Source organism: Pantherophis guttatus, chromosome 4 (assembly GCF_059756535.1).
Source record: "Pantherophis guttatus breed Tessera chromosome 4, ASM5975653v1, whole genome shotgun sequence".
NCBI lineage: Eukaryota > Metazoa > Chordata > Lepidosauria > Squamata > Colubridae > Pantherophis > Pantherophis guttatus.
The window spans coordinates 109,615,142-109,640,693 of NC_142066.1; the positions used below are offsets into that span (position 1 = coordinate 109,615,142).

At 39.8% G+C, this 25,552-nt stretch overlaps 1 protein-coding gene across 5 annotated transcripts in view; it reads right to left on the minus strand.

Moving 5' to 3' along the window:
* LRRC3B (leucine rich repeat containing 3B) overlaps positions 1-25,552 on the minus strand; it is a 90,390-nt gene that overhangs the window by 18,729 nt on the left and 46,109 nt on the right. The window contains exon 1 of one of the 5 annotated variants that reach the window (XM_060685790.2): positions 23,124-23,175. The exons of the other annotated variants lie outside the window; for them this stretch is intronic. The gene's annotated coding sequence lies outside the window, so the exon portion shown is untranslated. Of the gene's footprint in view, positions 1-23,123; positions 23,176-25,552 lie in introns of those variants that run through there. 5 annotated transcript variants of the gene reach the window in all.

Consider the following 25,552-nt stretch of genomic DNA (forward strand, 5'->3'; position numbering starts at 1 on the left):
GATCATCACCTTATTGATTCATATAGCTCTGCATATTAACTACACATTATAAAAGCAAGACATATTGTTCTCTGATTGCTCTCTGTAATTAAGATAATCTGTTATTAATGTGCTTGTTTCAAAATATATAGCAGACTATTTTGGAAGAAACAAAATTGAAGTCACTTTTTGTGCACAACTGAATGAACTTTTGTTTCAAGTGCATTTAATTGCATATAAAACCAACAGTGAACTATTAAGTATTCCACAATAAACAACAGTTTTCACTGCTGGAATATGTTTATGAGAGAAAAATAATTAGAGCTATAGAAGGCCCTTGAGCAAATTCATAAAGATACAGTAACAGGGTGATTCTTCCAGTCAAATTATTCTATATATTGATAAGGCTTTATCTCTTCCCTTCATGAGGATTTTTTGGACTACAATTGAGTCCTTTGTGCACTCTGAGCTTGTTTGTTAACTTTGAGATGTTTTATTACCTGACTAGGTAACATCACCAAAAAGTGTAGGGTCTGCCTCTTGTTTATATACAGGAGCTTGCCCTAGTAAGGTTGTGGTTTTCTTCTTGGTTTTTCCAACTAATGTTTGTTGTTCAGATATATGAACCATGTCAATAGACATGTAGAGACAAACCATATTTACACACACTCAGAAGGCAATAAAAAACTAAGAAAGAAACAAAAAAATCAGAACAGATCTCTCCAGCAATCAAAAACCAGATAAGCAAGGATTAACACCAGAGAAACAATCAAGCAGGAAAAAAAAACCTTAATCAAGGAATTACCAAGAATCATCAATTATGCCTCCCAATACTGGCAGGACAACTTACAGTACATAACAGGACACAGAACATAAACAGTTACTTGTAGAGATGATATTACATAGTTGGATAATGAAATGTCTACAAGCAGAGACCACCAAGGACTCCAACCAGAAGCTACAAATACTGTATTATCTTCTATTAGACTAGAGTGCAATATAAGTAATTTCCTAGTTGTTGTTACAGTGATAATTCCAGTTTTTAACTTTGTAAAAATCCATTTTCCATGACAAAGAACTAGATATTCAATGAGAATTCCAGTATTAATAACTAGCATTTTACAATGAAACACCCATATAGATAGTTGTAATCCATAATGCTAATAAATCTTCACTTCCTGATCCTTTTTCATAGATAGAAAAGCTGCAGAGCAAAATGCTAACTAGAATCGCAGTTGTGTATTCTAGCCAAAATTGGTCTAGGCTATTGGGTCATTTCAGGATAAATTACTCTTAGTCTCCTACTTTTCAGAAATAAAAGAGCTGAGCCAAGAAAGAGCTCCTTTTCAGGAAAAGAGTTAGCTCTTTGGAAGTCTACTGGTGGAACTTAGATTGATACCTTCCCTGATTATTTTCAGAAAGATGCTGAAGCCTAAGCTGCTCCCTAGTGAAGAATGACCATAATTTGACTTATTATTTGGATTTGAGATTGATTTTGTTTTGCATTTTCATTAATCTCTACAGCAGATGTTTTAATTCTGCTGATACCATGCAATCACTAGAGTCAATTCTGACTGCAGCAGGATAAAAAATGAATCCAGGGAAGCAAGTACTGTAGGCCAGATCAAAGTTAAAAAATAATACTACTTAACAAGTGTAAAGGTTTTTTTAAATGTTATGATAGATCATTCTTCATGGCTAAATTTCAAAAATATGCTTGTATTAGGTGTACTGGATAGTCATTGAATATCCAAAACACTCAAATTAAAATGTTTAAAACAATGTTTAAAATGGAATAAGTTTTGTAAGATTGTCAGAGATTGAAAACAGAATGGAATGGTTATTAACACTTTGCTGTACATGTGAAAATAGGTAATAAGCTAAACCTTTGCCTACAATTTTTAACTTGCAAAATAGCTGTTATATTCCTAATTAATGCAGATTGTTTTTGTAATATGTTTAGATTATAGCTAAGATTAGCTAAGCTAAGATCTATAATTATAGATTATAATTAGTGTATAATTCAGGAACTTTACAAATGACAACCATTTTACCTCATACAAAATTTCAGCAATGAATGATAACACAAAATCTGACTAGAGTATACGGATTTGTGTATATTTTAAATATTAAAGAGAAACCAAACTACTTATTTCTTTGCCTACATACCAATTTTAAAAAGAAAATCACTATATGTCAATAAATTTAATGGTCTTACTGTCTGACTTCCAACACTTTTCTGGAATTCATTCTAATATATAAAGGCTTAAAGGACATGCTGTTTTACAACATGCTGAAATTTAATACGAGTTGTAAATTAGCTATTCTTCTTCATTATACTGGTTTTTGACTGTAATAATAAGCTAATTGAAATTAGCTAATGCAAATATTTAGTTGGTGATAAAAACATTTTAATAGTGATTTTATTAATCCAGTGTTGCCTGTCCATGTCAAAGAGTATGTCAAGATACAGAAAGTACTTTAACCATGAGATAGTTCAAACCAACGCCTCTCAATCAGTTCTCTTCTATTCTGTAAACTGAAATGCAGATACAGACAGGAGGTTAGAAAGTTAACTGAAGAGATTTTCAGGCTAAAAATGTCCATATCTGAAAATAAATGTACTCCTTTCTTCATGATATATAACTTCATTCAGCACATTTGTATTCAATGCTATTTGTCACCAATGGTTTGTTTTGTTCTTATAATAATTTTGAGAGCTAAGCAGGAAACAGGGTCTGATATAAATTTACTCTTTGGAATACTGTCAATATTTCATTTTCTATGTTTTAAACTTTTCTTAAGAGAACAGTAGTTTGCATAACTTAACTTGTAAACTTTTCAGTGATGAACATCAATAGAATCAAGACCCTGAAGTGGTACTTGTCCAATGATGGAAATGCAGCTTCCACAAATAGATGCTTCTTCTTAGTCTATATGATATAGTGGTTAAGATGCTGGACTAAGATTAAGAAGCCCTATGTTCCCAGTCTACCTTCAACCACAGAAGCTCATTGGGGCCATGAACCAGTCATTTTCTCTCAGTCAACCTAGCTTGGAAATGTTCGCCAGGAGAAAAGTGGGTGGATGGAATATTGTGTACACTGCCTTAAATTCCTAAAGGAAAGATGGATTGTAAATCTTACAGGAAGATATGTTTCCCGCTCACACATCCCCGATATTTCATGTACAGTATCTTGAATATGATGTGGATGCATTTTTCTTTATATACATAATTAAGCATAAGAACTGATATAATCATAATCATAAGTTTATTTGTCAAGCATATATAAGATAACAGGTAAAAGTATAAACATAATTTGAATACATGAAAAGAGTAAGTAAAAAGGAATATTAGGACAGGGACGGTAGGCACGTTGGTGCACTTAGGCATGCTGCTCAAAACTAATCACAAAAGCAGTCTTGGTGGCCAGTACTGACCACACTACTCTCTGAGTTCTGTTAAGAAAGGCTTTGATGGGCCTCACCGACTTACAGAGAACAATAAAACTGTGACCCACCACCTGAAGCCCAAAATGCTACAGTCCAGAAAAACTTGTGCTGTCAGATTGTCTTGAATTTAGAATACTGTTCTTGAATATATAAAATGGCTCATTACATCAATGTAATGTCATTTGTAATATTCTGGGTTAAAGGTAAGTGTAAGGGTTCCTCTGTCCAGTTGTATCTGATTCTAGGGGGCAGAGCTCATCTCCGTTTTTTGGTTGAGGAAACCAGCATTGTCCAAAGACACTGTGGTCATGTGGCCTGCATGACTATATGCCAAAGTGCATGGAACACTGTTATCTTCCCATTGAAATGGTACCTATTCACCTACATGCTTTTGCATACTTTTGAACTGCCGGGTGGGCAGGTATTCTGAGTTAGAGGTGAATAAATTGTAGCGTCTGAATAGATTTTTTTCAAAATCCCAAGCTCATCAGCTCCTAGTAACTGACCATAACACCATGAAGGACAAACACTAATCAATGGAGAACATGTTTTTGAAAAATGAACAGTAAATTAGGCAGGTAGCAAGAAGTTCAAGTGATCCCTAATTAAATGAATAATAGAGATGTCACAATTAATCACTAAGTCTTACTTCCAAATGAGAAAACACAGTCATTATCTAATACAATAATGCCAATAACTTTGGCATTTTATTTGAGATCAAATTTAAAGTGAAGGTCTTAGAATCCAGATTATATATTTTTTTAAAAAAATCTTTATTTTATTTTTAAATTTCAAACTGGGTTTCAGCTTCTACAAAGACTACGGAAAGAAAATGATTGAAACAATTGCTTCATCCCTGGTGACTAATGGACGCTAGTGAGTTTCAGAGGAAGCTTGGGGCTAATCTCTGCTCTGTTTCATGGTCTTCATTACTATTATAATTTGGAATAGGGAGTTGGCTGAGGCTCTGGATCAGATTGCACCCATGTGACTTTTCCCCTTTTGTTGATCCTGTCACTCCCTGTGGTTCATGAAGTAATTGAGGGAGATGAAATGAGAGAAGAGACATCTAGGCTATTGCTGGCACTCAACAAAGGATGAACTTGATTGAATCCAGATTAGATTAAGGCCTGTCTTGTGAAATACTATTACTTCTCTGCCCCTATTGTGTCTACAAATAGCCATCCGGCAGCCCTGTTTTGGGTGATTGAACGTTGATTTACCTTGAACGTTCTTTCTATGTGCGCTGCAGGAGAGTCCAAGCATGGGTTAATTTAGTCTGATTTGTCAGAGACTGAGTTGGAATTTCTTTGGCCACACCTTCTTCCTCCGGCCGAGCCTCAGTTTTTTCAACGAAACCGGAACCAGAGAAGACGCAGCCCATCCGAAGAATTGACCACTCCTGGACCCTGGACCAGCACAAGCCAGGGTGGGATTGGACTCTCCTGCAGCGCACATAGAAAGAATGTTCAAGGTAAGTCCAATGTTCATTCTACTGTGCGCTGCTTGGAGTGTCCAAGCATGGGATATACCCAAGCTAAATTGTTGCTGGACGGGAAACAGATTGGTCCAGGGTCCCCTCGGTCGGTAGGAGTCCTTTTAATACACATCTCCCGAATGCTGCCTCTGTTGAAGCATACTGGTCCAACTTGTAATGTCTCACAAACGGAGAAGGGGAAGCCCAAGTGGCTGCCTTGCAGATTTCCAAAATTGAAGCTTATGTCGCCCAGGCCACTGTGGTTGCCACACTTCGAGTAGAGTATGCCATAATGCGACGTAGCACAGGACGGCCTGTTGCTCATACGCTAAGGCAATACAAGCCTTGAGCCAACATCCAATGGTGGATGGTGACACTTTCTTCCCCATATACATGGGCTGGAACGACACAAATAAGGATTCTGTGCGACGGAAGGAAGGTGTATGTTTGATGTATCTCTTAAGAGCCCTACGCATGTCCAAAGTATGCCAGCGTTTTTCATGTGGATGCTTCGGATTCGGACAGAAGTCTGGCAGAATAACCTCCTGTGCTCTATGGAACCAGGTATTTACTTTTGGCACAAACATTGGGTCCAAGCGAAGAATGACTCTGTCTGGGTGAAAAATGCACAAATCCTGGCGCACTGAAAGAGCCTCTAGCTCAGATATTTGGCATGCAGATGTAATCGCCACCAAGAAGGCTACCTTGAACGTGAACAGTCTAAGAGTGGTAGCTCGCAGCGGCAAGGTAAGAACCTGCAATACCATCGACAAGTCCCAGGTCGGATATCTATGAACTGTTGGGGGTAACAGATTGGCAGCCCCCCTCCAATACCTGTGCACCTTAGGGTGTTGAGAAAGAGGAAGAAGTCCCTCACCTGGCAAGGTGGTTGTCAGGGCAGCAACTTGGCGCTGGAGAGTATTGGTAGACAAGCCCTTCTTCAGACCCCGTTGAAGGAAATCCAGGACCTGTGGAACTGTCGTGGAAGGAGGGACTAAGTTCCCTCCTTCCGCGACAAAACGATGCCCAGGTGGCATTATAAATCCTAATCATCGACGCCTTCTTAGAAGCCAGAATGGTGGAGATTACCTCGGGCGAAAAGTGCCCCTTCCTGAGGGCTTCCCGTTCAAGTGCCAAATGGCCAACGTATGGATAATGGTATTATCCATGGTATTATCCATGGACGTGAGATGGATAGTGACATCAGATCCACAAACCATGGATGTCTCGGCCAAAGAGGTGCCACCAAGAGAACCTCCACTTCCTCCTCCAAGACCTTTTTGATTACCTTCCGGAGCAGAGGAATGGGAGGGAAGGCATACAACAGATCTACCGGCCACGGACAACGAAGGGCATTGGTTCCCTCGGCTGCTGGCATCCAGTACCTGGAGAAAAACCGGGGTAGGTGAGTGTTTTGCGGATTGGCAAATAAGTCCAGAACCGGAGTCCCAAAGTGGACTGTTATGAAATGGAAAAGATCTGGGTGGAGCCTCCATTCGGACTGGTCGATTGTTGTTCTGCTCAACCAGTCCGCCTTGGAGTTGGAAGTCCCGGCAATGTGCTCCACCCACAGCGACAGCAGATGGCGTTCCGCCCAAAGGCCTAGCATCCGTGCTTCGCGCATGAGACATTTGGACTGAGTGCTCCCGTCTCCTGACATGCGCCTTGGCGGTGACATTGTCCATCAACAGAAGGACGTGTTGATTGGACAACTCGGCCTGAAAGTGGCGCAGCACCAGATGGGCTGCTCGCAGTTCCAGCCAATTGATGTCGTTGAGCAGATCCTGCTGAGACCATCAACCTTGTGTTACGTTGGAATTTATGTGACCTGTCTAAACTGTGGGAATACTGTCTGTGGAATTGTGAGGCAGAAAACCCAGCCTCAGTATTCCGAAAGGGCTGCCTACGGTAATAAGGAGTAGACCTTTCTGTCTGATTTCCTAGACAACTGAGGTAGGACTTTCCTTTTATCCTTCCCCTCTACCAGGATGGGATCTAGCACTTCTCCAAACAGCTGACCTCCTTTAAAGGGGGCTGCTGCCAGACACCACTTAGACCTCATGTCTGCTTTCCACTGGCGTAACCATAACAAACGCCTGGAAGCGACACTGGATGCCAGAGCTCTGAAGGCAAATTTAGCTGCATTAAGAGTCGCATCCGCTGTATACTCTGTTGCAGCTATCAGTTTACTGATGTCTTGTTGGAGGAGGACATCTTCTGGAGATGCCCTGTCCTGCATCTGTTTCAGCCATAAGAGCAATGTTCTAGAAAGAAAGGAAGCTGCTGCAGCAGACCTAACTGTCCAAGGTGCTGCCTGGTGAGTTTTGCGTGCAGCTAAATCCGTCTTCCTATCCTCAATTTTCAATCCTTCTGCATTATCAGAAGAATGGCTGCAGAAGCCAAATTGGCTAAGGGGGAATCTACTGTCAGAATCTGTAGGAACTCTTCCAGCTCCTTCTCCACTGTGTATATCTTTTTGTCCATGCCACTAATTGCTGGAACTGAAGTAGGTTGTTCCCATTGCCTTTGAATCACATCAGCAAAAAATTTTGGGGAAGGGATAACTTCCTGAGTCATAACCTGCTCTGTAAAAAGACTGGCACAAAGATCCTGAGAGTCCTCAGAATCTGCAATAGATCTGTCCATCTGCCCCATATTAGCAATCATTTTAGCCTTAAGTAATAAGGTTTTAAAGAGATGGGGATGAAATAAACCTGTATAAGTGGGTTTATCTTGGGCCATCCCCTCATCACCTGACATTTCAAAATCACCTAACTCCTCCTCTCCTTCCAGTGAGGCCTCGCTGTGAACTGATGGAGAAGCATGATGTGATTCCTCCATATAATTTCTATGTCTATGTGAAGAGTGATGCATAGGATCAGGCCTTGAAGGACCTGGATGTCCAGGAGCCAACAACCGTCTTTGTGCCAGTGCCTCATGAATGCCTTGAGTAATAGTTTGCACAATAGCATAACACAATTCTGAAGATAACCCTTGATTTGCTGCCTCTAGAGGGCGGAGCCCAGCTGCTGTTGGCATAAAGGTGGCAGATGGCGCTGAACGCTGTTTGCCAAGCCCCTGCAAGGAATCTGAAGGAGACTGAACTGGGGCCAGAACAAATCCTTCCTGAAAGGGAACAGCATGAAACCCTTGTGACTCCTGAGGCACAGTGGGAGACCAGTTAGGCTGATCCTCCTGCACATCCTGTGGTTGTAAGGATGAAGTTAAGGTATTAGTAGGCCCACTCTGATCCCTAGAAACTTCTGGGGATTTAGGAGCCCAGCCTGTTCCTGAGCCTTTGCAAAATACCTTCTCTGGGCATCTTTCTCAGCAGTTGCAGATGATTATTTAGAATGTTTGGCTTGGGTGGTAGCAGAGAGCTTACTAGAACGCAATCTGGGCTTGTTAAGTACAGAACACTCAGCCTGATGCTGACTTGGGGAAGACCCTTCAGAATCACTAGTATTTGCCATAACTATAACAGAGTACAAATAAGGAATTATAGAAAAAATTAGCTCTGGAGCCAAATCTGCTAGACAAGCCTAGCTAAATTACTCACTGTGCAGTCCAGACTTGCATTCACACCAAACCGGCAACATGGTTTGTTTGCGTGTAACTATAAGCGGCAGCAGCACAATCAGGGTAATTCAGGTGCTAGAAAGGGCTTGACCGGCAACATGGTCACAAATGCCACAGAAAATAAATAAAATAAAATAAATAAATAAAAAATAAATAAATAAAAATGCTGCAGAAACCACAACACAGTTTACTTGTGTGTAAAACAGCTCCTTGTGATGTCCAAGCCTCATGGTGATGCTCCAACTTCCTCCAAGCTGTTTGAAATTAGAAGGTATAGCTGCTTTTAGGCTGCAAACAAAATGGCCGCCGCCCATAAAATAGCGGTTATTGGCCGTTCGATCAGCATACTCCACGGCTCCCAGGCAGCACAAAATGAGGAGAAACTGAAGCCTGGACTCTCCCCAATGCCCACGATGGTCGCCTGTGCCTCTGCCATGTTCTCCGCTGAAATTGGGTCCACGTGGCAATGGCCGCCTCGGTAGCGATCGTATCACTATCCCAGCAGAGCTCGCAGTGCTGACTCACTCTCTGCGCTCTGCCCAGCCACTCCAAGCCAAATTTAAAGAGGCTCTCTTTATTTTATTTTATTTTATTTTATTTTATTTTATTTTATTTTATTTTATTTTATTTTATTTTATTTTATTTTATTATTTTATTTTATTTATTTATTTTTTGCAAATAACCAATTATTTTCCTAATTTAATTCAAATAATCTGAAGAGCCAAGTCTCTCTATCTGACTGAGTTGAAAAAACTGAGGCTCGGCCAGAAGAAAAAGGCGTGGCCAAAGATATTCCAACTCAGTCTCTGACAAATCAGAATAAATTAACCCATGCTTGGACTCTCCAAGCAGTGCACAGGAGAAACATGCCTTCTTGGGTAGAGGGGACTTGGAGAATGGGCATTGGTCCTACCTGAACACCATTTCTAGTAGAGCTGGTAAAGAGCATCCAGCAATGGATAGTAGCTCTATATCTTCTGCATATAGACTGAGCATGTGATCTTTATTTGCATATCTGGTAATTCCTTCCTCGTCTGGTGATTCCCCAGTTTGGCAAAGGCATAGCGATGAATAGACTTGTGACCTGTAAAATAGTAGTCCCTCCCAGACTGTGGACCAGACGTTAGCAAGGGTGGGGTTGGATGCTCTCTACCAGCTCTACTAGAAATGACATTCAAGTAGGACCAACAACCATTCTCCCTAGAGCTGGCTCGAGAGCATCCAGGAATGGGACATACCAAAGCCAGCCTGTCCCCTATGGGTGGGAGCAGTCTGGTCCTAAGTTCCCCCCCCAATGCTATGACCTCACTGGAGGACTTGCCTCCCAAATGCCGCCTCCACCAAGGCAAAGGAGTCCAACTTATAGTGCCTAATAAATGGAGATGAGAGGACCAGGTAGCTGCTCGACACACTTCCTCAATAAAGGCCTGTGTCGTCCATGCTGCTGTCGTGGCCATGCTCCTGGTGGAATGCGCTGTTATGTGCCTAGGTGTTGGTAGGTTCTGAACCCCGTATGCTTTGGCAATGCAAGTTCTAATCCAATGACCCACCGTAGAAGGAGTGATTCTGTGTCCTAGTGTAAATGGCTGAAATGAGATAAACAAGGATTCTGTCTTCCTGAAGGAAGACGTGCATTTGATGTAGATATGTAGGGCCCTTCTAACATCCAACTTATGATGTCTCTGCTCTAGGGTATGTCTCGGCCCCAGGCAGAAGTTGGGCAAGATCAATTCCTGGGCCTTATGAAACCATGAACTGACTTTAGGAATGCAAAAAGGGTCCAAACGTAGGACAACTCTGTCTGGGTGGAATATGCAGAGGTCCTGTCTCACAGAAAGAGCTGCCAGCTCCGAAATCCTTCTGGCCAATGTAATAGCAACTAGGAAGGCCACTTTAAGTGAGAGGAAACATAGAGTGGCTGATCTTAAGGGCTCAAAGGCTCCGTGAGGGCCTGTAAAACCCATTAGATCCCAGGTGGTATACCTGTGGACAAGGTGGGTACAAGTTGGAAGACCCCTGAGGAATCTGCGCACTGTGGAATACTTAGTAAGTGACTCTAAACTGACGCATAAGAAAACAGAAGACAGTGCTGCAATCTGACTCCGGATAGTGTTGGGTGTTAATCCCGTGTCTAATCTCTCCTGGAGGAAATCCAGGATATGCACCACTGAAACCTCTGAGGGATTGGCCCCTGATCTAGAGCATCAGAAACAAAATGCCTTTCAGGTTGAATTATAGATCCTGTCCGTGGACTGTCGTCTAGAGGCTTGGATAGTTTGAATGACTCTGGGGGAGAAATTCTCCCACCTCAGGGACTTCCACTCAATCACCAGGTAGTCAGTTGGAGCCACTGAGGTTCCAAATGGACCAAGTCCCCCTGGCTGAGATATATTTTGTCCCGAGGTATTTTCCAGGGTGGCCTCATGAACAGGTGGACCAGGCAAACCATGGTCTTCTGGGCCAATAGGGAGCTAACAGGATCACCTCCGCCTCCACCATGAGTACCTTCCTGATGACTGCCAGAATCAAGGCAACGGGGGGAGGGGGCAATGAATATAAAAGGTGGAGAGACCATGGACTGTGTAGGGATCTGTCCCTTCTGCGCCCCACCCCGTGATCTTTTTTTTTTAAATCAAGTTTTATTTTTTTCTTTCACACACACCCACATAACTTATTAACAGAGTATATCGTATCTTATACAACTTGTCATCTCCAAATACATTTTACATAGTTGCAATTTCTGCCAAAATATTTTTTCATACTTCATCTTATCGTAATACTTCTATGCTTATTGTATAAACATCTTCTTCCGCCCTTAAATTCTAATTTCTCCATTATTAATCATATATATTTTTTCATATTAATTCATTCTTTATCCTAAAAAATTTAAACATGTTCGGGGTAGCCTTTCTACCATTTTATCTTTTTTATTTTACAACAATCCTTCTTTTCCTTCTGTCTTTCCCTTCCCTCCCTTCTTTTATACTTTCTTCCTCCTTCTCTCCTTCCTTCCTTTCTACTTCCCCTTCCTTTCTTCCTCCCTTTCTAACCTTCTCTCCTACTCTTATTTCCCCTCCCTTTCTTCCTCTCCTTTTCTCTTTCTTCTATTCCTCTCTCTTCTTCCTCTCTTCTCCCCTCCTTCCATCCCTCTACTCCTTCTTACCATTCTTTCTCCATTGCTGTACTCATTTTCAATTCAATATTTCCCTCTTATGGTGTCCAGGCCACCCTGATTTTTTTTCAATTATTATATATATTTCTCAAAATCCCCATCCCATTTTTTAATTATTAACAACGTATTTCAACTTATTCCATTTTTACCATGAAAGCTTTTAACTAAATTAACCTTCCACCTCTTATTTTCTTTAATTCCTAATTTCTTATTTCCACATCAATTATTTTTGTTTACTAGCATTTCAATTTTATATCACAATTTCAGTTATTTTCACATTTAAACCAATCTATCTTTCACATTGCATCTGCTAATCCATTTTACAATAAACAATATACTTATTTTTGGTTTCTTACATACATCATTTACTAACATTTCACTTTTGTTATCTTAATTTCAGTTAATTATTCCATTCTACCGTAATCTATATACTTCTTCTAATTTACTTCTTACATACAATTTCTACTACTACTACCATTCCCTTAAATCAACCAATCAATGCTTTAATTCCCTTTCTGCTATCCAATTATTCTTCCCCTTTTAACCATTTTTTTTGCTCTCTCCAAAATTCCATTTCTTAATATTTTCCTCCCTTTCTCCCATTCTTATTTTCTTCTTTTTTATTATTTTATAATAAAATAATTTTATTATTTTATAATAAAATAATTTTATTATTTTATATTTATTGTATCTTTCTCCCTGAATCCTTTCTCTAGTTTTTAAAATTTTTACCCTCTTCATTCTCCCCCTCAATATTTTCCCATTTCCTTCTCTTCCCCTTTTCTGAAGAATATTCCCCCCTTTCCATTTTTATTTTATCACTGTCAATCCCAGTATAATTGTCTATTTTTTAATCTTCAATTGTTTTCCCTTCAACATTATGTTCTTGCTTCTCATTTTTATTCTCATTTTCCTTTTTTTGTATTCTAACCAGTTCTCCGCTTCTTTATTTCCCTTAAATGCTTCACACATCTTCTTAAAGATCTCCATTAGTTCCACATACTCATACTCCCAATTTTCCATATTGTCAGTTCAAATAAAATAATTTTTTTTAGTTTATATATAATTCAAATTCAAGTCCATGTAGTCTCATTTTTCTTTTTTATTTCCAAATACTATCCAATTCAAATATTTATTTAGACCATTCCAGTTTGAGGCTTTATTTTTTCCACTTCTTTTCAAAGTCGTGTTCCAGCTATTTAAACAAATATTCCTTAAAAATTTCCCATGGTTATCTAAATCCTTTATTTCTTCAAATTTTAAAACGATTGTTGTAGTGCTTCCTTTCTGCCAGCAGATGTCTCTCTTCGATCCACAAATCCCCAGACAGCAATGTATCACTTTTAAATCCAAATAGAAAGTACTTTCACTTCAATAACTTCATTTTATTGTTAAAGAATGCTTTCACTCAGTTTTCTTTTTCTCATATTGTTTTTTATTTCCTCAAATTCAATTTTAAATCCAGGTAGAAAGTTTTCCTTTTTGGGCTTTAGTCTTTTAGGTTCCTTTTTATTTTTCTCTTCACTTTGAATTCCCAAATGCCAATTAGCCACTTATTTCATACTGGGACATCTTTTAAGCTTTTAAAATTTTTCTTCTTTCATGTGAGTTGGCAAATCACTCACCCGGTAACAATACTCCATTCAATCATCGCTTCTGCACAAATCTTAGTCTGGTTGTCCCAGCTTAGAGCAGTCATTTTAATGGCCGCCACCCCTACCGCCGGATCAAAGAGCTGCCTCTGACCCTTCAAGGAACTTGCCTGTTCCTCTTGGTCTTCCGAGGTGTGTCTCTTTCTTCCCCGTCCCTCCAAGATGGTTCCAGTCCGAAGACTCCCCGGTCAGCGGTTTGTCTGGCTGGATTTTCGCAAAGCTCATCGGAGCTCGCTGTTTTCAAGCCAGTATCACCGTGACGGTTGTGGTTCCTCCGCCCCCCATGATCTGAACCTGCCGAAAAATCTCGGCAGGTGAGTGTTTTCTGGAGAGGAAAACAGATCTAGAACTGGCCTCCCATAATGAACTGTCAGCTTCTGGAACAGTGAGGGGTGCAGATGCCACTCTGAATGGTTCACACAAACCCTGCTGAGGCAATCTGCCTGCACATTCAGGACCTCAGAGATGTGCTTCAGCCCTTATGGACTGAAGATAACTTTTTGCCCAGCATCCCAGACAATCTGCCACTGCCATGAGGGACTTGGAATGAGTCTCTCCCTGGTGATTGATGTGAGCTTTGGCTGTCATGTTGTCTGTTAAGACCAAAATGTGTTGTCCCACTATGGCTGACTTGAAGCTCGAGAACCAGGTAGACCACACTGAGCTCTAGCCAATTTATCTTGTGAGACAGATCTGCTTCGGTCCACCAGCCCTGTGCGATCTGTGATTGGCAATGGGCCCCCCAACCATAAAGACTGGCATCCGTCATGATGGTCAGACGGTCTGGCTCCTTGAACAGGCACCCTTTGGTGAGGACCTGTGACTTCCACCATCAAAAGAACTGTAGTACCTGTAGGGGAACTCTTATCCTGTCCTGTGAGTTGCTCCTGCCGGATTGTTGGTATGGCAGGAGAAACCACAGCAGCATCCTGGCATGTAGTCGTGCTCATAGTACGATGGAGATGCACGACATCATCTTCCCCAGGAGCTGAGACAGGAGAACGAGTGGTACTGTGCCCATGTCCGTGATGTGCCGTGCTAACTGTTGCAAGCTGTTTCATTTCTCTGGAGAAAGAGAGACCATGCATACGGATGTATCCATTATGGCTCACAGATGGAGCAATCTGGTAGTCGGGGAAAAATGACTTTTCCTGTTGTTTATTGAAAAGCCATGTTTTTGTAAGACTTGGATTGTGATCTTGAGGTCTGCCTCTGCCTGAACTGCTGTCAAGGACTGAATCAGGATGTCGTCCAGGTAACATTGGACCCTGATTGGTATGGATCGAAGGTGGGCTGCCAGAGCTGCCAAGATCTTTGTAAAGGCTCTTGGTGCTGAAGACAAGTTGAATGGCATGGCCTTGCATTGATAGTGCCTTTCGGGATATGAGAAACAGAGGAACTGTCTGTGAGCAGTCTGATGGGTATATGGAGATATGCCTCTGTGAGGTCTATGGAGGTGAGGAAGTTGCCCTGTCGTATACCTCCCAGAATTGATTGGAGTGAATGCATTTTGAAGTGTTTGTAGTCCACTTGTTCAGATGTTTGAGGTCTAGAATAGCTCTGCACCCCCGGAGCTCTTTTGAACCAAGAACAATATTAAGTAAAAGCCCAGTACCTGTTCCTCCTGAGGGACAGGTTGAATTGCTTGGATCTCCAGTAGGTGTTGAATCACTGAGTCCATCAGGCTTCTTTTGGCTGTGTCCCTGGAGACAGGCAGCTGATAAGAAACTTTGGGGGTGCAGGGTAAAGAGAAATTCCAGAGTCAAACCTGATCCCACTGTTCTGAATACCCATCTGTCTGATGTAGTGGCCTCCCAATGATGGAAATGGAGGCTGAGCCAACTGCCCAGATGCGGAACAGCCCTGCAGTCATTTTGAACAGCGATATGGATGACTTCCTGCCCCGTGAAAGGGCTGCTTGCTCTGAAACTGCTGGTGACCCCAGAACTCAGACCTCTCTGTCTGTCTCTCCTGTCTGCCCAAATATGGCCTCTGGAATTGTTGGTATTCGCCTCCCGACTCTGAAGTATGAAAGGATTGCCTTCTAAAATAAGGTATCTTATGTCTCAAAGGGAGGACATAGTTTTGCCCCTGCCCTTGGTCTCCACCAACACGGGTTTGAGGGCTTCCCCAAACAAGTTATTGCCTGTGAAAGGGGCTGAAGCCAACTCCACTTTTTATTATCAGCCTGCCAATGCTTCAGTCACAGTAGGTGATGGGTTGTTACTGAAGAGGCCAGCAATCTGGATGTGAACGTAGCCACATTCAAGGTGGCACTTGCTGAAAACTCAGCTGCAGCCACCAGCTTATTTATATCCTGATGAATTCTCCCTCCTCTGGGGGGGATCCTTTCCTGCATCTGGCGAAGCCAGAGCAAATAAGCCCTATTGAAGAATGAGGCTGATGTGGCCGCCTTAATTGCCCAGGCAGCTGGTGAGCCTTCTGCAATGACAATTCAGCCTTTTTGTCCTCTGCTTTCAGACAATCCATTGCCTCTGTAGGCAAGAGTGCCACTGAAGTCATGGCAGCCACTGGTTTGTCCACTGTGGGAACCTCTAATGCTTCAGAAAGATCTGATGCTACATTGTAAAGCCTCTTTTCAGATCGAGATGGAGGCATGCCAGCTCCAGGATTGGTCCACTGTCCTTTAACCACATCCAAAAATAATTTGGGCGATGGAATTACCTCAGTTTCCACCATAGACTCAGAAAAGAGCAAATGACCAGAATCCCCCAGGCTCTGGGTTGATTCAGAAACTTGCTCAGGATCCAAATTTGTTATTTCCTTGGCCTTATGCAGTAATGACTTAAATAAATCTGGCTTTAAAAGGCCTGTGAAAGGTGATGGATCTGGATTCAGCCCTTCATCTTCAGACAAGGCCTGGAATTCCTCCTCCTCAGCCGAGGAATCCCCACTCATCATGGAAGGAGCTAGAGAACTAAGATCTCGAGGATCCAGCAATCTTCCTGAATCATAGGCTGTGCCTGTTGATGTTGGTAAGAGGAAACCCCTTGAGAAGGTAGATTCCTCTGCTGCAAGCCTGCAGCTATTCCCTGCATAATGGCTTGGGAAATAATCTGCTTTAACTGTTCAGGCAATTCTAAACCAGCTTCTTCCACTGGGTGGATTCCCGCTGATGTAGGAGTAAACGATCCTTTTTTGTTTTTTGTTAAACTCATGATTTGGAGAATCCAGGCCAAAGCTCAGCTATCTCCAATACATCTCTTCTGCGTGAAGACTGAGCAGAACTGGGGAATCACCAGAAGAGGAAGGAGTGACCAGATATGCAAATAAAGATCCCGTGCTCAGTCTACATGCAGAAGATATAGAGCTATTACCCATTCCTGGATGTTCTTGAGCCAGCTCTAGAGAGAACCTCCTGTAGGAAGAATTTGTTCAGAATTTGTTGGACAAAGTTATATGAATTAACTTGGAACTGAATGCCAGCCTTCATTCCCCAATTTACCTGTTGCTAAACTGGTGGTGTCCTACTGGCGATATCCATCGTGGAAAACCATTCTTCTGTAAATACATATTAGCCCCCTCCCTTTGCATGAAGAGAAAAAGTAGAAGAGAAGAACAGATATAAAAGGGGATTTTAAAAAGAAAGCATGTGGCCATCCCAAGTATAATTTTGGCTACACTGAGCTCCAGTTTGGGCCTTTCACTGTCAAGAATGTGATCACTTATAGACCACAGCATGCAAGAGGAAAGTAAAAAAAAATTAAAGTTCATCCCTTCTATTTTAGACATACCAGTTCTTGTCCTTTTCTGTTTATCTTCATATAAACCTCATATTCACTACATATTGCTTAGTGACATTAAATAATGAATAGAGAGCCCAGTGAAAATTTGAGATTCTGGAGATAAAACTTAGATGGAGTAGACTTTATCACTTGAATTAAAAAGAACTGATAACAAAGAGTCGGAGACAAATCATCCCTAACCAGGGTGCATTTGATTTAAATCGAGTTGATTTAAATCACAATTTAAATCATGATTTAAATCACTAGTAAAAAGGCTTGATTTAAATCAACTTGATTTAAATCATAATTTTTAAAGAGCAACTGTCATCTCTGCTACTCCTTTGACCCACTGTTGACTCACCGATAGTCCCAGTGTTGCAGAATATACAACCTCATGCTACATAACTAAGCTCCATTTCATGCTGAATAAACTAAATTATTTATGTATCTTAAATAGAAAACTATCTTACGATAGATTTTTACCCCAAAAGTTTTTTATTAAAATAAATTCGATAAAAATCGGATTTAAATCAAAAAAATCTGATTTAAATCAAAAAAATCTGATTTAAATCAAAAAAATCTGATTTTTTTGATTTTTTAAAAAAAATCGTTGATTTTTATCCACCCTGTCCCTAACTAAGCAGTGAATCACTTAAACAGCCTTCTTTTTTTCTCTCTTCTATTCTTGTGCAACACAGATGAATCTACAAATAAAGGAGACTAAGGGCAAAGCTATACACTTAATAGCACTGCTAACCTATCCTAATTAGCACATGTTTTATACAGTAAGATTATTTGTAAAGAACAATGAATGAGAAGCAAATATCAGAGGTGCTAAATAGAAAATACAAGAAAAATCGTCATTGTAATTAGGCTGAGGAAGTCTGTTGATAATAAGTCAGCATAGTGGAAAAGGTGTAATTCCAGAGTGACATATATCCAGCAAGAAGCACATTAATACCCACTGCCTAAGAAACCTAGTTTATTCTGGTGGCACAAATTGTTTAAGAAACATGGTCTCACTAGCCAGCAGATGAAATAGAGGTGCTATAGAAAAAGTAGTTAAAAATGTAAAGGTACTACTTCATCAAAATATCATGAGGATGATTATTATATTATTTCTGTTGGGCTTGCTTGAATCTGCATAATTGTCACACATTCAAGCAGGTTTCGGAACCTGCCTATCTTGCTCATTTGGAAGGAAAGTAGAGGACTTAATTCCACTAAACAATTCATATAATCCCAGCAGTTCTTTCAATCAAAAATGTCAGAAGTTGTAATTTCTATTCTCTAATTCAGATAGTATTTTCTTCTCTGTATAACAGACATATTATTTTCTGATTTTTTTACGGAGTTTATGATGGAACAATGTATCTACACTAAATATTTACATATCTGAGGATTTATTTTATTAATTTTTAAAAGATTCCATGCTTGATCGTAGCAGTAGTTTGTTCTTTTCACTTACATTCCCATTCTGGCAACATATCCTGAAAAATCATATCCCATATGATTTTTAAAAAGGAGGATGAAAACTAATACAAGCTAATATAAAGAAAAAGAAATCAAAAAGAAAGTTAAAAGTACAGGATAGAAGAAAGTAAAAGAAAAATAGAAGGAAAAAAGATACGAAGAAGTAACCTTCGATCTTTTCTATAGCAGTTATATAGTACAATTATAAATTTATCTGTTACTCTATGGTTACAACATAACTATCTTCTTTCTATAATCTATCCTGTCTAATTTTCAAAACTGTAAATCAGAAGTTCATTTTTCTGTTTCATATAAAAAGTCCACAAGGAGTTTCCAGTCAGCAATAAATACAGATATTTGTCTCTTCTCTCATCAAAGGAATCAATTTAGCCATATCAGCACATCCCATCATCTTCACTAATCATTCTTCCATTATGCCAAATCCTTCCCTCTTACAATACTCTCACTGTAATTATTAAATTAAAAACAAAGTGCCATGACATTTTACAACTATTTGTCCATCAATGCCAAAAGAAAAACAACCGTTAAATCCTCTAAATCAGTATGTATTTGAATCAAAATTTTAGTTTTGTTATATATATACCAAATATGAAAAAATATTCCTTCTTGTTCACATTTCCAACATAAATATGAAGTCCTTTCATGCATTCTAGACAATTTCTCTGTGATATATATACCAAAGTTATGTCACATCAATTTATTAAAAACTCCCTTTATGATTATGATAAAGTATAAATTATAATCCTTTCAACCATATATTTTTCCATTGTTCTATCTCTATATTATACCAAGTCAACGTTTATACATTTAGCATTTCATACTATTCCAAACTCAGTTTTACAATATTCAAACGATGAAATTCAATTGCTAAAATGTATAAACTTTTACTGGAGAGCCATATTGCCACGACTATAATATAATGGCAACTTAATATAACACATAGACATTCCAGGAAGTACTGCTAAAATACAAACGTGTGTGAAGAAAGCCCTAATATTGAGAAAAATTACAGAAAAAATGTTTTGTATTCTATCTTGCATGCAAGAGCCGTGGTAGCGCAGTGGTTAGAATGGAGTATTGCAGGCTACTTCTGTTGACTGCCAGGGTTTGATCCTCATTAGCCCAAGACTGACTCAGCCTTCCATCCTTCCAAGGTCGGTAAAATGAGAATCCAGACTGTTGGGGGCAATATGCTGACTCTGTAAACTGCTTAGAGAGGGCTGTAAAGCACTATGAAGCGATATATAAGTCTCAGTGTTGTTGCTATTGCTATTCTTATTGGAACATCTATATCAGGGGTGTAAAACTCAAGGCCCGCAGGCTGGATCTGGCCCACAGTGTGCTCAGATCTGACCCGTGGGGCTGCCCTGGAAACAGTGAAGGACCAGCCTGCAGTGCCTCTGCCAGCAAAAATGGAGCTCAGGAAGTACGCACTTCATTTTCCCTGGCAGAGGGCTGCAGGAGGCCATCGTGGTTGAAAACAGAGCCCGGGTGGGCTGCACGCACACACACACACACCAAGCTCTGTTTTCACTGGCAAAATTACTAGCAAAAATGGCATTTGATCATAAGGCAAGGAGGCATTGAGAAATGCTTCCCCTTTTGCATTTGAGGATCCAAGAAGGGGCAGGAAAGGAGAAAGGGAAAGAGGAAAGACAAAGAAAAGGAAGGGAAGATGGGAAGAGAACAAGGAAAGAAAAAGAAAGAAAGAGGGGAAGGAAGAAGAAAGGAAAAATAAGAAAAGGAAGGAAGGAAGGAAGGAAGATAGGTAGGTTATAATTAGAGGGAGGGAGGATCTGAGGGAAGTCATGCCTTAGCACTTGGCTACCAGCAGCTCTGCTGCCCTTTTGCCATCCCCTTGTCTCCTCCTCTTGACCTCTCCTGATGGTCTCCCATCCTATCCCTGAGGATGCTTTGATTACAAAACTGGGGTCTCCTTGTGTGGCTGGGGAGTTGGCCTTCCTCTGACCCACACACTTTGCCCTCCCACACACACCATGAGCCAAGGAGAGCAAACACAGCAGCAGCAGCATCGAGGAGGTAAGCACAGCCGGGCATCCCCTCAGGGAAGCAGGGCTGGGCTGGGCTGGGCTGGGCTGGACTGTGGGGTCCCAGTACCCTGTGACCTTGAGGGCACACTTGCCTTGTGCTGCCTAGTGCTCTGGGCAGCCAGTGCCGCTATCCAGGGGTCCTCCACATGGCCTGGGAGGGACGGCAAGACTCCTCTGGAAGACAAGGGTTTAACGCTCAATCTGGTCTCACCTTCACCCACTGGAGACAATGGATACTCCCAGCTCTGCCCAGGCCACCACAGGTGTCCCCGACATGAGTGACATCAAGCTGGCCGTGCCCACCCCACCCTGACCACGACCCCACAGCCCGCCAAGTCAAACACAACTCCGATGCAGCCCTCAATGAAATAGAGTTCGACACCCCTGATCTATACCATATTGGAAATAGGCATTCTTTTACTCTTTTCCTTTGTTTTCTTTCAAATTATTTATTTCAGTCTCATAAAATGAAGATCACTGAATTCTTGTGTAAGTATCTGTGTTAGTGAAGCCAAACGTTCAAAAGGTTAATAAATAATGGTCATTTTCTAACCACGGGTTCAAAAGATTAACAAGAGGATAATGTGAAATATTGTATTATGAAAAGGGCTTGAGAAAAATAAAAGAAAATTACCTTTTAAACTACAGAAAATAAAAATTGAGCTGTTTCTTTTTAATGAGAAAGAATAAAAGGAAAACAATGCCTAATTAATAAGAATATTGATATTTAGAACTGTGACTGTAACAGGAAAGCAGAAGTCTGAGGCAGAAAGTGGAAAAAAATAACATTGTTTTGAACCTGAAATCTTCTACACTATTTTTTTTGCCATGTCTGTCCTTAGAAGTCTTGAAACAGCATCAGTATGATTACCAACACCCATGATAGGACCATTAAGAATGATGTGAAGCTATGACACTTAAAATATAACATGAGATAGTGCCCAATTGTTTTTAGAAACCCGACAGACTCATTCTTTTCCCTGCTTATCCTTCTTCTCTTTTGCCCTGAAATATCTTCTTTAAATTACAATAAGAGAATCATTAACCCATTTTACAAAGAAGTGTGGAATAAAACATATAGACTTCTGTATATACTTTACTTTAAAAATATCAGAGAATAAAGGACCATGGTTATTCTCAGGTTGATTGGAATGACTGGATTCACTGAAATACACGCTCTATAGTTTCATGACACAGCAATTGACGGTGACTTGTGAGTCTGAAAGGATTTAGAAAGATCAGGAAAAGGGCACAGACTCACCTCACAGGTCTCAAAGCTATCAAGATTTTCATGATAGGGCTTTAAATTCCAGGGTGTATATGAGGCTACCATCCATGTGATATAATCTCTTGAAAGTCAGAGGATATGGAATAAAGCCATTAGGACAATTGTTAGTAGAAATTGTCAGACAGATGTGTCAAAAAACTCTTTGTGAAATGGATAGAACATGAACTGAGATCCAATCATTTCCTGAGTTTTGAGCACCACACAATGCGACTGCAAATGTATGTGCCACATGCCAAGAGGGATTAAGAAACAGATTTGGACTTAATAAAATAAGTCCTAAGTCAGACCATGCTCAATATGAAACTGATTTCAATATTCTTTAATTCTTTGCTTTTGCCCCAAATCCTATAAATTATCAAAACAAGCAAAGAAAAAGATGATTTATCACAGCATTTCAAACCGCAAATCTACAATGCGGTGTGTGTGTGCATTTGAAATAACTCACTAAATTTTTTTTGTTTAAATGTTATTTTTTAACTGAAAACTACTTTTTGGAACAGTTGGTAACATAAGTAGGAACCATCATATATGCCGACCAGCTTTCCATAAGGAAAAAATAAATCAACATTGTAAAATTGATTTTTCCCATCAAATTAAATTATAAAATGGCTTGACATAGCATGTTGTGACAACTCAAATCATTGTACTACAGTTTGTAAGCTCTAGTACTTTCCTATAACTGGTAACCCAAGCAAATTTGCTTAAATGAGACATAGATATAAGTGGATGAAGGAAATAATGACCCTTCAGATGAGATTGCATTCATATGTAAACATAATATTTTTGCAGAATATCACAATCTAAATTTTTCACGATCAATTTCTGCGTGAATGAAACTAGTTCTTGGAAAATAAATGAAGTTAGTTTTATGCAACTATACTCAGAAATCAGGCCTCATACCTTCAATATTTATTTCTAGGTAAGTGCACAAATGACTGGATCTAGGTATCCTAAATTTAATCTTGCATTTCTGTATAAACAGTAAAAGTTGATGGTTTATACAAAAATACACTGAATTCTTATACTTTTATGGGTTTTTATACTTTTACAGTTCAAATCTCAGATAAGGCCTAAACATGAACTCATTGTGTACAGGTTCTGTTGCATTTCATAGAAATATACACATACCAAGTGCATTTTCATAACGGAACTATATCCATATTGTTCAGTGTTCATCATACCAAATGCAAATCAACAACCGAATGTACAGGTACAGAGTATGTCTAGCCTACCAAAAGAAGGATTGGGGGTGACATGATGCTGTCTTCCAGTACTTGAGGCGCTGTCACTGAGACGAGGAGGTTGTCTTATTGTCCAAAGTACTTGGGGGTAAGTCAAGAAGCAATGGATGGAAGTTACAATAACAGAGTTGGAAAGAACCTTGGAGGTCATCTAGTCCAACCCACTGCTCACGCAGGAAACCTTTACTAGCAACTCGAACCGCTGAACTGCTGACCTTTCTTGATTGACAAGCTCATTGTCTTAGCCACTGAACCACCTAGTCAGGCTAAATTCTTCAAAGACAGATCTAATCTGATACTAAGGCGAAATTTCTTCATAGTAAGGAATTAATCAATAGAACAGCTTGCCTCCTAGAGTTGTGGATGTCCATTGCTGGAGATTTTGAAGAAAATATTGTACAATCATTTATCTGGGATCATACAAAGGTCTCCTGCTTGAGCAACTTGTTGGATTAGGGAAACCTCCATAGTCCGGCCCTATGATTTCTCTTCTGTTCTCTTTTCTCCTTTCCCTTCCCTCTCCTTCTATTCTAATATGCTGTAAATGAACTTGCTAACAGGATTAATTTAACTCAATGGCTTATTTTAAGAATAGAGTATCATTTACAAATCCAAATCTGATGCCCACAGCATCAGAAAAGCTGCTTTTTCTACTTAAAAACATAATTAGTAGTGCTAAAAAGAAATAAAATATTTTATAGCAATGAATAAATCATCTGCTGAGAAAATCCAAAGTTTACAGTTGATTTATTGTCTGGTGTTATCCAATTAAAAGCTATTTTGGATGGGCAATAGGTAGATATGGGCAGGTAAGAGATGAACAGAATAATTTTGATGCAAGCTTTTATCACTTCTTCAGATGAATAATTTCATGGTGCTGGAAAGTTGGCAAGCAAATATTTAAACTGACAAGATGAAAAAAATGTTAATTTCCACATGGAACAGAGGCATGCAGAATATTCTATGATACTGCACTGATATAAAATTAAAATATATCCAGTTGATTAGAAAAATACAATGGAGCACAAAAGAATGAGCCATACTGGTTTTCTACCCTGAAGTAGACAACCTATGGCCAAGGATTATAAATTTTCTTCCTTCCTTCCTTCCCTCCCTCCCTACACATTCAAGTTTTGCAGTGCAATTGCTGAAAACCAGTAGTGGTTTCCTAACATTTTCAGAAAGGAAACATAAAACATTTAATGGAAACTCCTAAATCAGACATAAGACAGCTTTAGAAATTGGAAACAAGGAACAGCAGCAGCAGCAATAACAAAAACAATCCCAGCTCTTCTAAACAGAGTGGAGGAAAGGAAGATCCCAGGCAGAGGCATTTATTGGGTATACGTAATGGAAATGTGCATTTCCATTACCTATACCCAATAAATGCCTCCATATGGGTGCAATCTTCACATATCTGACACCTCCTCTGCAGTCACCACCAGTCCCATTTTTGCATCATTGTCCTTCCTCCCATCCTCAAATATTTGTATCCTTCAAGCTTTCCTGACATTTATTCTACAAAAATAGTAAAGAAGCAAGTATATGAAAAAGAATGCCTTTTTAAATCTAAACCTGAATAGATTGTAAGTAAAAAGAAAAAGCTTAGATATTAACTAATTCAATTTAAAATAAAATTCAAAAATTTCATGAACAGGGTTGCACAATCAGCATGTTTAATAATGATCAATATAACTGCAAAAACCATTTGCAGATCCAAAGAACTGTCTTTCAACCCCCCATGTATAATATTAATAAAAAATTATGTCGGTGATGTCTTCAGTGTAAAGGTTACAAGTTACTGTGCCAAATGTCTTCAAGCTGATGAGGCATGCTTATTTTACTAAACTAGCTACTACAAATCTATTTTTAAATCTCTGCTGCAAACAAGAGACAATAGAAGTCTTGGTATCATTTACATTTACTGCCTGCTGAAAATAAAGTTGCTCTACAATCTGCAAAGCTTAATTAAGGGCCTTTCTACATAGCAATTTTTCAATTTCAACCTGGGAGTTCTACCAAAGGAAGTTCTCACACAATGGAAGTTTTTTGAAAGCCTAGTCCTATCCCACACCACCTATTAAGATTATATATTTCAGCTAAGATTTGTATAGTGGTTTATGACCAAACATGTGATTTAGCTGCCGTAACAATACTACAGTTGTCTGAAAGGAAGGCAAATTTTAAGACACTGACTCTATTTCAAGGAAGAGAAGATAGAAAAACTACAAATATATTTGACAAACTTGAAGATTAGCTGATGTTTCAAAGGGAACCTTTCCCTGGGGAAAGTAACCCTTTTTTTTCCTAAGGCTTAAGCAGGTCTCTAATCTCTATTGCTCTTGCTTCATCTCTGCAATTCTGCAGCCCCCATTCTCTTCTCTTTCCAATAAAGGATACCACTTCTTCTTATCTCAATG